The following is a 13,384-nucleotide window of genomic DNA, read 5'->3' on the forward strand; positions in this document are numbered from 1 at the left end:
GATTGGTTTAACATCACAGAGTTAGCTTTAAAAAGAGACAGAAAAATATCTGGAGAGAGGGTGTGAATAAATTTTAAAATATTTCTGTTACATCATTCCCTATCAGATGTACACACACTGCCTAAGCTCCCTACTTATGTACACTGGAGCTGAAAATGTTATTTTCAAACAGGATACAATAAGAAAAACAACATCTGCATTTTAAGGGAGGAAAACAAAGAAAAAAACATGAACAAAAATAGGAAGAGAAGATTGGGTTGTTAGCGTAGGAAAACATATAACCACACAGAGGCGATCATATGCAGTTCTTTATTCCAGCGCGCGGGACACAGGGGTGATGATACACCCAAATCTGGTGTCCGAGGAATACAGAGTCGATTTGTGATTTTTATAGTTTAAATTATACACATGTTAACTAACCCCCACCCCTAGATACTGATCATCCTATTCCTTAGTTACTATCTTAAATCATACCTACGCTTCTACCCTGATCCACACTTGATTTGGTTAAAACAATGCTTCTCAATTATCCCCTGAGTTGCAGTCACACTTGATTCGGTCATTACAATGGCATGGAGCTGGTTGCAGAAGCTGACGCTTGTTCCAAAGCTGAGCTGCTTCAAGTTCCAGTTGTACGTTCTCTACCTTTCCTCCCCCCCATACATACCTCAACTTAACCCCGTGGTTAACTTATACAGAAATTATTTTTTTAACCTTCCACCAACATTCCCCCCTTTGAAAGTATTTTCACTCTAATATACTAAGTGTAAATGCTTTCACTTAATACAGTCTATTAGGCTTCAGAGTTTATACTGGATGTTCATCTTCAAATCCTCTGTTGTCATAGGCTTTGTTCGGGATGTTGTTGCGGATTGAAGGTGCTGGGTTCCGTGCCAATGCCTTCATTATGGTCCTGTTCCAAGATGCCTTTTTCTGTATATCTCTCTTCAGGATTCTGTAAACTAACCAAATTACTAAAAATATAATTAGTAAAATTATCAGATTTTCAAGGATAGACTTTATCCATGAACTCACATTCCATCCTAATCCTTCAAAGATTTTACCCAACCAGCTGGTAGCTAAATCCTTTTGTTCCTTTTGTGCCTCATGCTCTATTTGTTTTAACTGACTGATGTCATGTTCTACATCTGCAGTTACATTTGGGATGTGGATGCAGCAATGGTCAATTTGTCCCTTTAAATATTCACACACTCCATGTTCTTTCAAAAGTAACATATCTAAAGCCAAACGATTTTGCAGGGTCATTTTGGTGGTGGCCTGTAATTGCACATTGAGTTCCTTAAATCTCTCTCGTGTGATTCTTGCTAATCTGTCTACCTGACCTGTGAGTCTATATAGCATTTCTCTATTTCGATAATTTGCAATGGGACCAAACAAGGATTCTAGGGCCCACCCAATCTTTACTCCCCTAGAGGATTCCTTCTAAGTGTCATCTGGGTTCTTGTCTTCTGAGACATCTCGTTTTGCTTTTATTTGCAAGCGTTCACTGCTCCCGTTAAATGGGGATTTCTTCCAAATTGGATATAAAGTGGGAAGGCCCAGGGTGATTTCTCTTACCTCCCTGTCCATAGGCAAGTGTGTTGTCCATGTGCCATCACTCATTGCCCATACAAATGGTCCTGGACTTCGAATTGTACTCCTGCTACATCCTACTATAATCTTGGAATCTATTTTGCCTTGTTTGTGTTTAATTTTCCTGCAGGCACAACCAATTCGTAAGGCTACTGCCAATGGTGACTACTGTTTCATTTCCAGATTATCAGAGGTGCAATCATAAATTTTATTACATACCCACCAACTTACCTTATTTGCCTCTTTCTGACTGCTAGTACCAGTACTCGTCACTGTGGGATCTGTCTCATTTTCAGAGCCTTTCCATTTAATGCATCAGGGTGTGCTTTCCATATATTGGAATTTCTGGAGGATGCTCATAGACCATGCACTGTCCCAAGGTTCAAGTCCTTTCCAATCCTTTTCTTCACTAGGTACAAAAAGAGGACCTAGAGACATCACAACTCAGTTTGGAAGCTAAGCAGAAGGCTATGTTAATAATTTCTAGGTGTGAAATGAAGTAGCTAGCTGCCTTTCTGAACTAACAGGGCAAGCTGACCTGATGCCAGTGTGCTGGGTTGACCCTGAGCAGACTTCAGGTGTTCCTCATTCCCCTTCTCAACAGGACAGGGGAGAGAAAGCATGACAAAAACCTCAAAAGTCAGGACAAAGACAAGGAGGGATCACTCATCAGGGGCAAAGCATACTCGACTTTGGGAAATTAATTGAATGTATTACTGATCAAATAGAGCAAGCTAATGAGAAATAAACACAACACTTAAAACACCTTCCTACACCCCTCCCTTCTTCCTGGGCTCAACTTCACTTCTCAGTCTCTCCCTTCTCATCCTTGAGTGGTGCACTGGAGTGGAGAATGGGTGGTGTGGTCAATCCATCACAAGATTTCTCTGTTGTTCCCTCCTCCTCATGGAGGATTCCTCACTGTCTTCCCTTGCTGTGTGATGGAGTCACTCCCATGGGAGATCAGTCCAGTCCTCCACAAACTGTTCCAACATGAGTCTCTCCCACAGACTGCAGTTCTTCACAAGCTGGTCCAGGCTAGGTCACTCCCACCCAGTACAGTCCTGAAGGAACAAATTGCTCTAGCATGGACCTCTTCAGTGGGGTGCAGTCTGTCAGGAACTTGTTTCTCCAGTATGGGTCTCCCCCAGAGTCACAAATCCTGCCAGTAAGCCTGCTCCAGTTTTTGTCACACACTTTTTTCCCCCTTTTTTAAATACATTATCTTAGAGATGATACCACCATCACTGATGGATTTGGGCTTGGCCAGCCACATGTCTGTCTTGGAGCTGGCTGTCTTTGCCTCTGTTAGATATGAGGGACACTTCCAGCTTCTTATGGAAGCCATCCTGGTAACCCCACAGCTACAAAAACTTGGCCCTCAAACCCAGTGCAGCTAGTTACACCTACTTTGGTTGAATGACACCAATTTTTCATGGATTTTTAAAATGTGCACAAATGCATGTACATGCACAAGGAAAATAAAATTATGAAGGATACAAGCTTTCGTAACTGGAACATAGAAATGTGAAAACTGCAATTTGCACTCTTACAGAACCTCATTGTCTTCACTGTCAGCACTATGGTTCTCAGGAATCAGCTCTGAGGGATTCTTCTGTTGCCCATACTAAATACACAGTACCTATGCATTTCATCTAATCTATGAAGAGTGAAGGCCAAATGCAGTCCAACTCACACACACAAATTCACATTAAGCATCACAATCACCCACAGAGAACTCAGAATCTTCCTAGGTAAGACTACTGGTTTTGAAGTGACCTTTAACAATAGTCAGTAGACATCTGGGAGCTAGAGCATCTACTCACTTAAAATGGAGCCCTAAGCTTGACTGATTTGGCAGTCATTAATGATTTAATAATTTTATTTATTTATAATATATTGTTTATAAATTGCTATAAATTTTTGTATAAATTTATACATAAGAATCAATTACTTTACTGAAATAAAATAATTTGTTGATGAGAACATATCACAAATGTTGTATCCCAACCATATGTTCAGTAATTTTGTAAACACCATTGAAAACTGATACCAGATGAAAGAGAAATGTGGTCAAATTGACAATATTTATTTTATGGTTCACAGAAGGACAAAAACATCTCTATTCTTTCATGCACGTTCCGCACAAACGTTTCTGCATGTTTCATGCACAAACAAAGCTTTTAAAGCCAACTGAGCTATAAAGAGCTATTTTCAAAATACAATTAAGAAAAATAAAAACTCTGTATAGGCAAAGGCAGGTTTTATATAACTGTTCCCTGGTGAGGGACCTGAGATGAAATCAAGGTGGTAATATTGCCCAATTTTCCCAGGTCTAAGGAGAAGGATGTGGGAGAGTCTGTAATGCTGATGGCTCAAACAATCAAGGGGCAAGATGCCCACGGGCACAGTAACCAAGGTGCAGAGGGAGAGCTCTCACCAGCTCAGGCACAAGCTGGGTGTTGGGTCAGATGAGAAAAGAGGCAAACCCTGTGAGGCAAGGTAGTGTTTCTTTGTCTTTACTCAGGTGAACTCAGCTGTGATAACTCCCCTATTATGGCCCCATAATAGGCTATAATCGACTCAAAGGAGCTGATGTAGTAGTCAGCTGTAATCTATCAGAAGGTGTCACACTCCTGAAATGTCTCATCATCCAGTATTACATCATCCAGTATAAAACTCTTCACCTGCTACCTGCGTGTTTTCACCTAGCCTAAACATAACAAAAACTCAATGGACTTGACGTTTCAAGGACTTCTTCTGTCACCCCCAATGAATCAAGAACATCATTTCAGCCAGCAGACAAATTGCAACAATAAAGTCTTGTTGCAAGATCTGTGGGTGGTGATATGTTTTAATGCTTTCCTTTGTTTCTTTGTTCCTTCCTTCCTGTAATATTTTTATCCTTTCATACTGCTTTGTTACTGTAGGTAATAGTAAATGAAATGGCTACAAGCCTGCTTCCCATTGCAGCCATATTGTTCTAAAGTAAACACTACATAAATATATTTACAAACACTCATCAGTTTTGTTTCATTCTAACACACCCCAAGGGCTATGTTAACAAGAACCTGGGTTACCCTTGCCTTCTGGTCTTCAGAGTTCTCTGAAATACTGTCCCAGTTGGAGGATAAACCACAGCATCTTCTAACTCATCACAATAGTGCACAACACAATCCCAAAATCACAACTGTGATGGTTTAATACAAAACAGGAATCTCCTTTTTAAAAGACTGTAAGAGACACCAGTAAAATAACCTGATGAAAAGCAATATTCTGTGAGATACAAGATGAAGAAAACTTTACAAGCCTCAAAATCTATGAAGATATAAAAAACTTTTATTTACTTGAAACAAAATCTTGATTCAGTACAGCGAAAGACGAAGGATTTAATTTGGGTTTTGGTAATGTGAATTACTGAAAATCCAGCAGTATTTGTGATTGGGCTGCTATTCCATGTTTCCATCTGAAATGTACTATATTTAATACTAAAGTGCCTCCCAGTCTCCATGCCAACGCTTCTCTGCTTTTGCATCCTTTGATACTTGTTATTCTACCATGACCTCCACAGTCAGTCCAGCTTAATTATGCTTCTGTCCTTCTATGCCTTCTTTTATCAAGATACTTATCTCCTTCTGAAACTATGCATTGCATCTTTTTCCTTTCCTCCATTAACACAACATTTGTCTGCAAATAATAGGTCCAATTAAAGTGAAAACTCATACTACTAAAAAAAAAAAAAAAAGAAAAAAAGGTTGTCCAGATGTGTTTGATAGCTCCTAAGGTAACCATGCAAACTTAGAGGCCCTTAATTTGTCTCCTTTTCAACACCGAACCCTCTGCAGCTACTATTTTATTTCAGGATGGTAGAACAGATTTGCAACAAAACCAGTTTCTTTTTGTTTTGTGGATTACTAGTTGTGTTACTTGAAATCATGTGAAATCACAAGAGCTATGCATGTTTATTCTAACTGATGGTCTGGCATTAAAATGCAGCATGGATGTTTTTGCTTTTTCACACAGAGATATATGACAAATCAAATCATTGACTCCAGTATTTACTTCACCCAGTGCAATGAAGAATATCTTTGCAGGGATTATATCTTGTAATATTTTCATTCACTAAAGAATTGGAAAGAAAAAAATACACCAGGACCTTGCAATTTACAAATTTTAGAATGAATTTATGGCAACAACTAGAACACAATCCCAGTAATCATGCAAGTTGAAGTTACTAGTCTTTGGCTGGGGGAAAAAATAAATTATGTGAGGCACTTAAGCTTGTAGAAAATAGCCCTTGACTGGTAAGCTTCATTCTCTAGTAAATCTAACCCCTGCAGGCTAGGTATGCAGAAATAGTCTTCTTTCTATTAGCTCATGAAGTCAACAATGTGTGTTTGTAAAGTGAACTGCTGGGCAACTCATCTATGAACTCTCTAGTAGTAAATACATAATATAGGCTTTTCACAAACATTTTTATCTTGGAAACAAAAAGCCGGTTTTTACCATTTTAAATTTTATGCTTTCCTACAGAAGTCTTTCTAATGTTAAAAAGAACTTCAGATACTTTGTCTGATGCTGAAATGTCATAATTCAAATATTCCAGGAGTCATGCAATCTATTCTCTACAAGCAACAAGCTTGCTATGAAAGCAAACATTTTCTTTCACATATCCACTGCCCAGTCAGACTGTTGTCAAAAAGTCTGAATGACAGACATCCAAAGTTATTGAAAAGATTTTCCTCTTACAATTTTTTTTTTTAATTCCTACTGATTCCCTTCCAACAAAGCCTATTCTGTGAATTTATGTTAAGTTCTTATTTCTAAATCTGACCCTTTCTAGGCTGGCATATAGAGATATTTAAAGGCTGCAGTCTTTGCATCACCAGTGATATCTCAGCACTGAAGATATTCACATTTACTCTTGCCATGAGAATAATAATCACGGGTAAAATGGCAGCTCTAGTATCCATTACTGTCCAAGTGAACAATACTTGTGGGGTTTTTTTGCCAAGAAGAAAAATGTTTGTAACAACTACTGAATATTAGCAGCAGCAACATATGCAAGCTGTTCCAGATTACCTTCCCTAGTCACTTCAAGTATAGCCAGTCAGTCCTCAACTATGAAACCTCTTCACCAGAATGTCAGAGTAACTTCAAATACCTTTGGTAATATCTTCTTTATATTTTTATTTCTTCAAGGAGAGTGAAATAGAACCATTATTTGCAGAAAACATTCAGTGGAAAATAAATTTGAGGTGGCTATCCTCTATATTTTTTAACTCCTTATCCTTCTGAGGTGTTATTACAAGTCAAAGGTGTCCTGTTGCACCTCTACTCATTCCCTTTTTTGTTGTTGTTTTTGTCAAGTTACCGTAATGGATGCCAAGAGTGTCTGGTTTTGAGTAGCCATCTGATCACACAACACAGACCTCCATGATTCACCATCTATTGTATCACACATTTGAATCCATTAACCTGAAATTGCAGGATTTACTCTACTTAAACTTTGAAATTATTAACCTATACATTATGACAACCTTTACATTATGACAATTGCAGGGAGCAATTCCAGAATTCCCTTCCCCCTTCTTCCATCAACACTGTCATGCAACTCAGAAGCTAAATGAGCTAATGAAATTACTAAACTTTAATGGCATTAAATGATTATTTGAATGCTGTGAAACATAACAGTGTTCCTTAACTAAAGATTGATGAAGGATTAACTGAATTTCTTAGTGAAATCCTTCCAAGTTTCAGGATTCTTGGGGCAGATGCTCAGCTCAAAGGCAGCCAGTTCTGAAGATGCTCTCCAAGCAGACTGGGTACCCTCACAAGGCTGCGCTTCTCCTGCTGTCAGTGGACTGGGAACAGCTGCTTCAGTTCCTGGTCAGAAAGTCACCCCCTGTGCAAGAATGGCAGAAGTAATTATACATCTGAATAACAGACACTTTTCCCTTCAGATCTCTCCTAGTCACCAGCTGTAATTTCCCTTGTAGCTCTAAATAGCTTTAGCATATCTGATAGAGCAAATGTGCTCTACCAGAACTACCCAACAGGTCTCTGTAGCTCAAGGAAGCTGAACAGGAGCTGAGGGTTCTTTGGATCCAATTCACTGAAGTCAGCAGTGCTACCAAAGCAGCCTGCAGAGAGGTCTTTGAGCTGCCGAGGACAACTCCTCACCATGTCCCTTGGAAGCACAAGGGAATGCATGCATGCAGTTGCAGAAGTCAATTCCTATACTGAAAACTGTTTTTTTTTTTCTTGTTTTATTTTATTCTATTTGAATAGCCAGCCCAAAGGCATGATGAGGTACCATTTGTGCATAATCACCTTGCTTCAGAAATACCTTAAACTTATCAATTATGCTCCTCTGAAAAAAGGCAATGGATTTGTTTCTCATCTGTTTGCTTGGGTTATTTTTTGTTCTGGGAAAGCCTGGTGCATTTTTAGGAGGGATAGCAGAAGAATAAATTGGTGTATTACATCTCCAGAGGCATTCCTACATTTGTCTCAAGTAGAAAGTAATGTACAAATGAACTAGAAAGTAATGTACAAATACGTGCAAAATCATTTTGGTTTTTGGTAATGAGCTGAGGTCTCCTGGAATTCTCTGGGTAAGGGCTATTTATTTCATTGTGAGAATATACAAGGCCATTACAAATAACAATTTTGACATAATTGGAGGTTGCGGAGGTTGGTATGTCTCTCATTTTCCACAATATTCTAGTTATCTCTATCTTACTTTTACTCCATGATTTATTTTCAATCCTTGCTCTTCAATTAATTTAAGTAAGGATGATTGTTTAAAATCAGAAGACAATTTTTTTTTTGATACGTAACATTTGCAATTCCTGAAAATTTCTGTGCTGCTTTGATCCAGAATCTTGTGAGGTTTATTCTTGGAAAAGAGTAAATTCTTAATCTGCAAAATTACTACAGACCTCCATTGAGTTACGTGTCCATAGAAGCAAAAGAAATACTTAAATGAGATAATTTGGGTATTTTTGTAAACCTTGACCAGTAGAGATTATGAGATTCTAAACAAGAGTAATTAAACTAAACTATTGACCATATTCTCCTCATCAATAAGTCTAATTTTTACATAGTATGTGTTGTATATGTTAACAAAGAATTTTGAAACTGTTAAGACAATGAAAAAGAGACAGTAATAGAGTGCATATTATTTAGCAAAATAATTCAGAAGACGTCCATTAGTATTTATTTCACCCCCACAAATTTTGCTAGATGGAGAATGGAACTAAGCATTCATTTTTTTCACAAAGATATTTGGTCCTCCAGGTGAAGCTTAACTGTTGTCAAATAGTCTAAATTAGGTACACTAAAATCAGTTTTGTGGACTACCAAAGGGCTGAATCAAGATTATTTATTTCCATACATTTCACCTTCACTTGTGGGCTAAAATGTACCTTGAAAATGTTTTTGAAAATTTTAGGTATATTTCTGCACTAGGAAAAACAGAATTGAGTACCCTTGGGATCAAGAATTCTTGGTGTCAAGTATGTCCTACATATTCTTATTTCCTTACCTGGCAGGAAGAAAGGGTAAGAACACAACACAAAAAAATGTAGGCATGAAGCTCCCTGGTACTGCTGATGAGGGTAGAACGTGGGTTTTCTCCTAGTCTTCTCTGCTGCAACTTACAAAAAGGCAGGAGAAGGCTACAGAAAAGGAAGGACAGAGGTATTCTGCCTTATATCACAACTGAATCGTACTGTATATCAACATCACAGATTTGACATCAGGGTACTGGAGTGGGTGGAACACCCTCCCACACTGGAGGATGGAACTCTTGACACTGCTTCTGAGTGTTGCTTGTATAGATGCAGTACAGATGATTGCTTGTACCCTTATCACTTCCATTTTGTGCACGGGAAAAAGGCTTCGTTGCTCTAGCCAGGGAAAGATTTCTGTGATGAAAGGGTGCGACTGGATTTTCATTGACTACTCTGTCTCCCATTCATATAATGCATTAATCATAGTTTACATAAAATTATTCTATTCCATCAGATGATCTTATTCCTACCCAAATGGCAGAACTAATTCAGACTGCACAGCTTCAAGAAAGCAGAGGGAAAGAGAGGCTCTTAAACCTCTGGAATTATCCTACATATACTGACACACCTGGCAAAAACCACAAACAAACAAACAAACAAACAAACACAAGAAAAACACAAACAAAAAACAGAGACAAACAAACAAAAAACCCCACCCCCAAAAAGTCAAGCAGCTAACCAACCAATCAATCAACTAACCAAAACCCCTAAGAGGTTTTCTGACAATAACCATACAGAGGCCAAGAGAACTGAAATTAGCTACAGAATGTAAAATCATCCCGAAGTTTAAAATCAAAAATAAAAAAATATAAAGCCCATAATTCCCTATCTTGAAAAAGCAGTCATGTTTTGATAAGTTTAAAATGTTCAGGAAATAAGAAAGAATGAGATACTTGAGCTGGTTTAGAAGATAGTTTACTCACAGGGTACAAAGCACCTTGCAAATATTAGCAGTTAGCTGTAATATTTTTGCCTGACTTTCTAAACTTCTAATTTACTGAATGTTGGGTGAGAACATTTTGGTTATTGTTAAATCTTAATAAAAGTCAGAATGCTCTGCCTGGCACTCTGCCACCCCCTTCATCTGGTCTAGTGGCTACCCACTAGGCAGGCTGTTGCAGAGACCATGCCTCCAACCTGTTTGCCCCCCAGCACTGCAGGAACATTGCGCTTAAAAGGACCTCCAAATCCTCGGGTGTCTACCTGGCAGGCGATTAGAGATGACCCAAGAAGCCCCAGAAACACTCTCAGTATTTCACAATGAAATGTCACTCTGACCTTCTCCAAGCAAAATGTCAGAATTTTCATTACATGGAAAATTTCAAAATGTCATTTTTGTTGCAGTTCTGAATGGTACTATTTTTAATTTCCACAGGACAGGAATTATGGTGTCTGTTAACTCTTGTCAGTACACATTTCCCTTTCTACAGCATTCTAGGCTTGATAACTTTTGTCTAATGTTTTAATTTTTAAAAAAAACCAAAAAGAGAGTGCATCAGAAGTCAAGCATACTTGATTTTATGCTTAAAAAGTAGTTCTACCCCTCACACTTTATTTGCATTCAGAATAATTTTCCAAAACTTTTCTAACATTGCCTGAGACCACCATGACTTTGTTAGCACAACTGTGTGAGTTCCCTAGGAAGCAAATTCTAATAGCAGTTCAAAATCATTCCAGCAAAAAATTCAGGATAGTAAAAAAGTATCCTGAACACCCATTTCCTCTACTCATGATTAGAAAATGCATTGTTTCCATGTCATTTTTCTAGTGTGCAACCAAAACACTCTGCTCAAACTGTGTGAAAGATTTCCTGTTTAATTGAGCAACTTAACATAAAAATGGTCATTTCTGAGATGGAAAGTTAGTTAATTGGGAGATTCATGGGCCAAAAGTAAGCTGTTGAGAAGGCACAGAAAGTGATTATTTGACCTCTCTGGCCACACACACACTATCTGATGCAGTCTTGTCTTGGGAGATACAGCATCTTAGACACCAGACCTGATATAAAAGACAAGGACAGCTTAGTGCCTGAAGAATATTAATTCTTGAAAAGACTGCCACATTATCATTTGTTGGCATATCTCCAGCAGAACTCAGCTATTTTAGCATTCACAGCTCCTCCAGTTAATATTCTTTGACATCCATCCTGAACAGATGTTATTACTGAGGTTATCTCTAGTTCTGTCTTCTCTGCTGATGGACTGGGATGGTTTGGAAGGGTGAGCCTTTTTAGGCAGGATGAACTCTTGTTTTAGTTTATTCAGGCCTTAATCAGCTTTATCCCTCATCATCTCCTTTCTGCATTACCTTTCTAGCTACTGCTGGCTTATATTGTTCTTTAAAAATGTAACAGGGTCATTATGATCATCACTTTGTCCATTTTTTCTACCTAAATTTCCAGTCTTAAAAAATGCTATGGTGCTTTGCTATTTCTTTTCTATCCTTCTCTGTTTAAGTTACTCCCACTCGTCCCCTCCAGTATCATCACTGGTATAGAGATAATAGGCAAGGGAGGGACCACATACTGTTCAAAATAGCTCTGGATGAGGTCACGTTCATGCAATAGAAGCAATAGATAAAGAGGAATTGACACGGAAAGGATGTAGAAGATTGCTGGGGAGAGGAAAAAAACCCACTAGAATGAGACTAAGAGTGTAAGGAAGTATTTTGTCACTGCTCTGATATATACCTTCTAAAGCAGAATAAGAGAAAAACCTGTATTTTTGAACTGTAACTAACAATAACACCAATCAATAACTTCTAAACCACAGAAGAGGGAGAGACAGAAGACAGTCTTGCAAAAATGTAATTGTACAGTTATGAGCCAAGTTTGCACCTATCAATCATACAAAGGCATGGGTAAATAGCCAAATAACTAAAAAGGTTTCTAAATGAAAACTATTTGCACATTCACCTGCAGCAGGTATTTGACCCACTGCGAATGTAATGCATGCCTTTTTACAGATTTTTTAATGCTTTCCTTTAAAATAAAGATGTAGGAAATGTGTGTGTTTTCAGAAAACTAGCTTCAGCACCAACACTACAGCTTAAAATGGACTTTCAAAGAAAAACATCAGTTTTTACTGTAACCTGTCAAATACGTACTACTGAGGTATCTATATTTCTCTTCCTTTCTTTCTGTGCTAACAATTCGCACAACAATGAGAAAAACTAACAAGCTTTCTCTGCCTAATACCCACTTTCCTGTCTCCAAACAGAGTCTCAAAGGAAGCACCAGAATTTAGTCATTTTCTAGCCTTTTGGTACCACAAAAATAATGACTTTTCCCCTGTCAATTTTTGATGAGACTTCTAAGACTTGAAAATCCCCAGTAACCTTGATTTGGCATGTATGCTTTGCAGGTTTCCAGTAACCAAACGCTTTCTGACTGAGATTTCCCAGTACAGAGGATACTCATGCTGTTCAGCAAATTTCTGTATTTTGTTTATCCACCCCTAGAAGAAAAATATATTTTGATTACTTAGCATTTGAGCCAATGTCTGCTGGGTGCAGAGGGCATGGACAGCTTTAGCTCTCAGTATTTGCCTTTTTCTCACAGGGTCTGGGTCAGCATTGTACTTTTACTGCCGAATTTAACTTACATCTCACATGTATTTTGCAGAAAGGGAAGGATTACATAAGGTTCATATTAAAGTCAATTACACCTTTAATTTCTCATGTGCAGATCATATATACAGCTGGGACACTTAAGTAAAAAATTAAAGTATCTTCAATAAATGAACATGAAGTTAGGAACAAAATATAAAGGTAAATTTGTAAAATGTGTGGCTGTGTCTGAGCTATATTCCCATTTCCATTCCTGCAAGAGAAATATTGATTTATATTGACAATCTAAAACACACCCAGTAGAAGACTTTCAGTGATCCTCTTCCTTCATTCTGAGTATTCCTTGCATTCCTAGCTGTCAGGATATGCATGCATACACTGAACACTACATAAATGTTACACTGGCTCCCATGCATTCTAAATTAATAAATAACCAGTGAGAAGTAATTTTCATTAATTATGTATTATGAAACAAACAGATTTTTATGTAGACAGAGCCAGTAAATAAAACTGCTATTACAGAACCATAAATATGCTTGGCATATGATTAACTTTGCAACTGAGTGCAAAAATTGACCACTCAATACGAGAAAAGAGAAGAGAAGAGAAGAGAAGAGAAGAGAGAGAGGAGAGGAGAGGAGAGGAGA

General features: G+C 38.0%; 1 long non-coding RNA gene across 1 annotated transcript in view; it reads right to left on the bottom strand.

The window, feature by feature from the left end:
* Nucleotides 1-306: 306 nt before the first annotated feature.
* LOC134564642 (uncharacterized) overlaps nt 307-13,384 on the bottom strand; it is a 16,552-nt gene continuing 3,474 nt past the window's right edge. Inside the window, exons 2-3 of the long non-coding RNA XR_010083595.1 lie at nt 1,825-2,002; nt 307-974 (exon numbers count right to left, since the gene is read on the bottom strand). This is a non-coding gene — a long non-coding RNA (uncharacterized LOC134564642). The remainder of the gene's footprint in view (nt 975-1,824; nt 2,003-13,384) is intronic.

The sequence above is a fragment of the Prinia subflava genome, chromosome Z (assembly GCF_021018805.1).
Source record: "Prinia subflava isolate CZ2003 ecotype Zambia chromosome Z, Cam_Psub_1.2, whole genome shotgun sequence".
In the NCBI taxonomy this organism is placed as follows: Eukaryota; Metazoa; Chordata; class Aves; order Passeriformes; family Cisticolidae; genus Prinia; species Prinia subflava.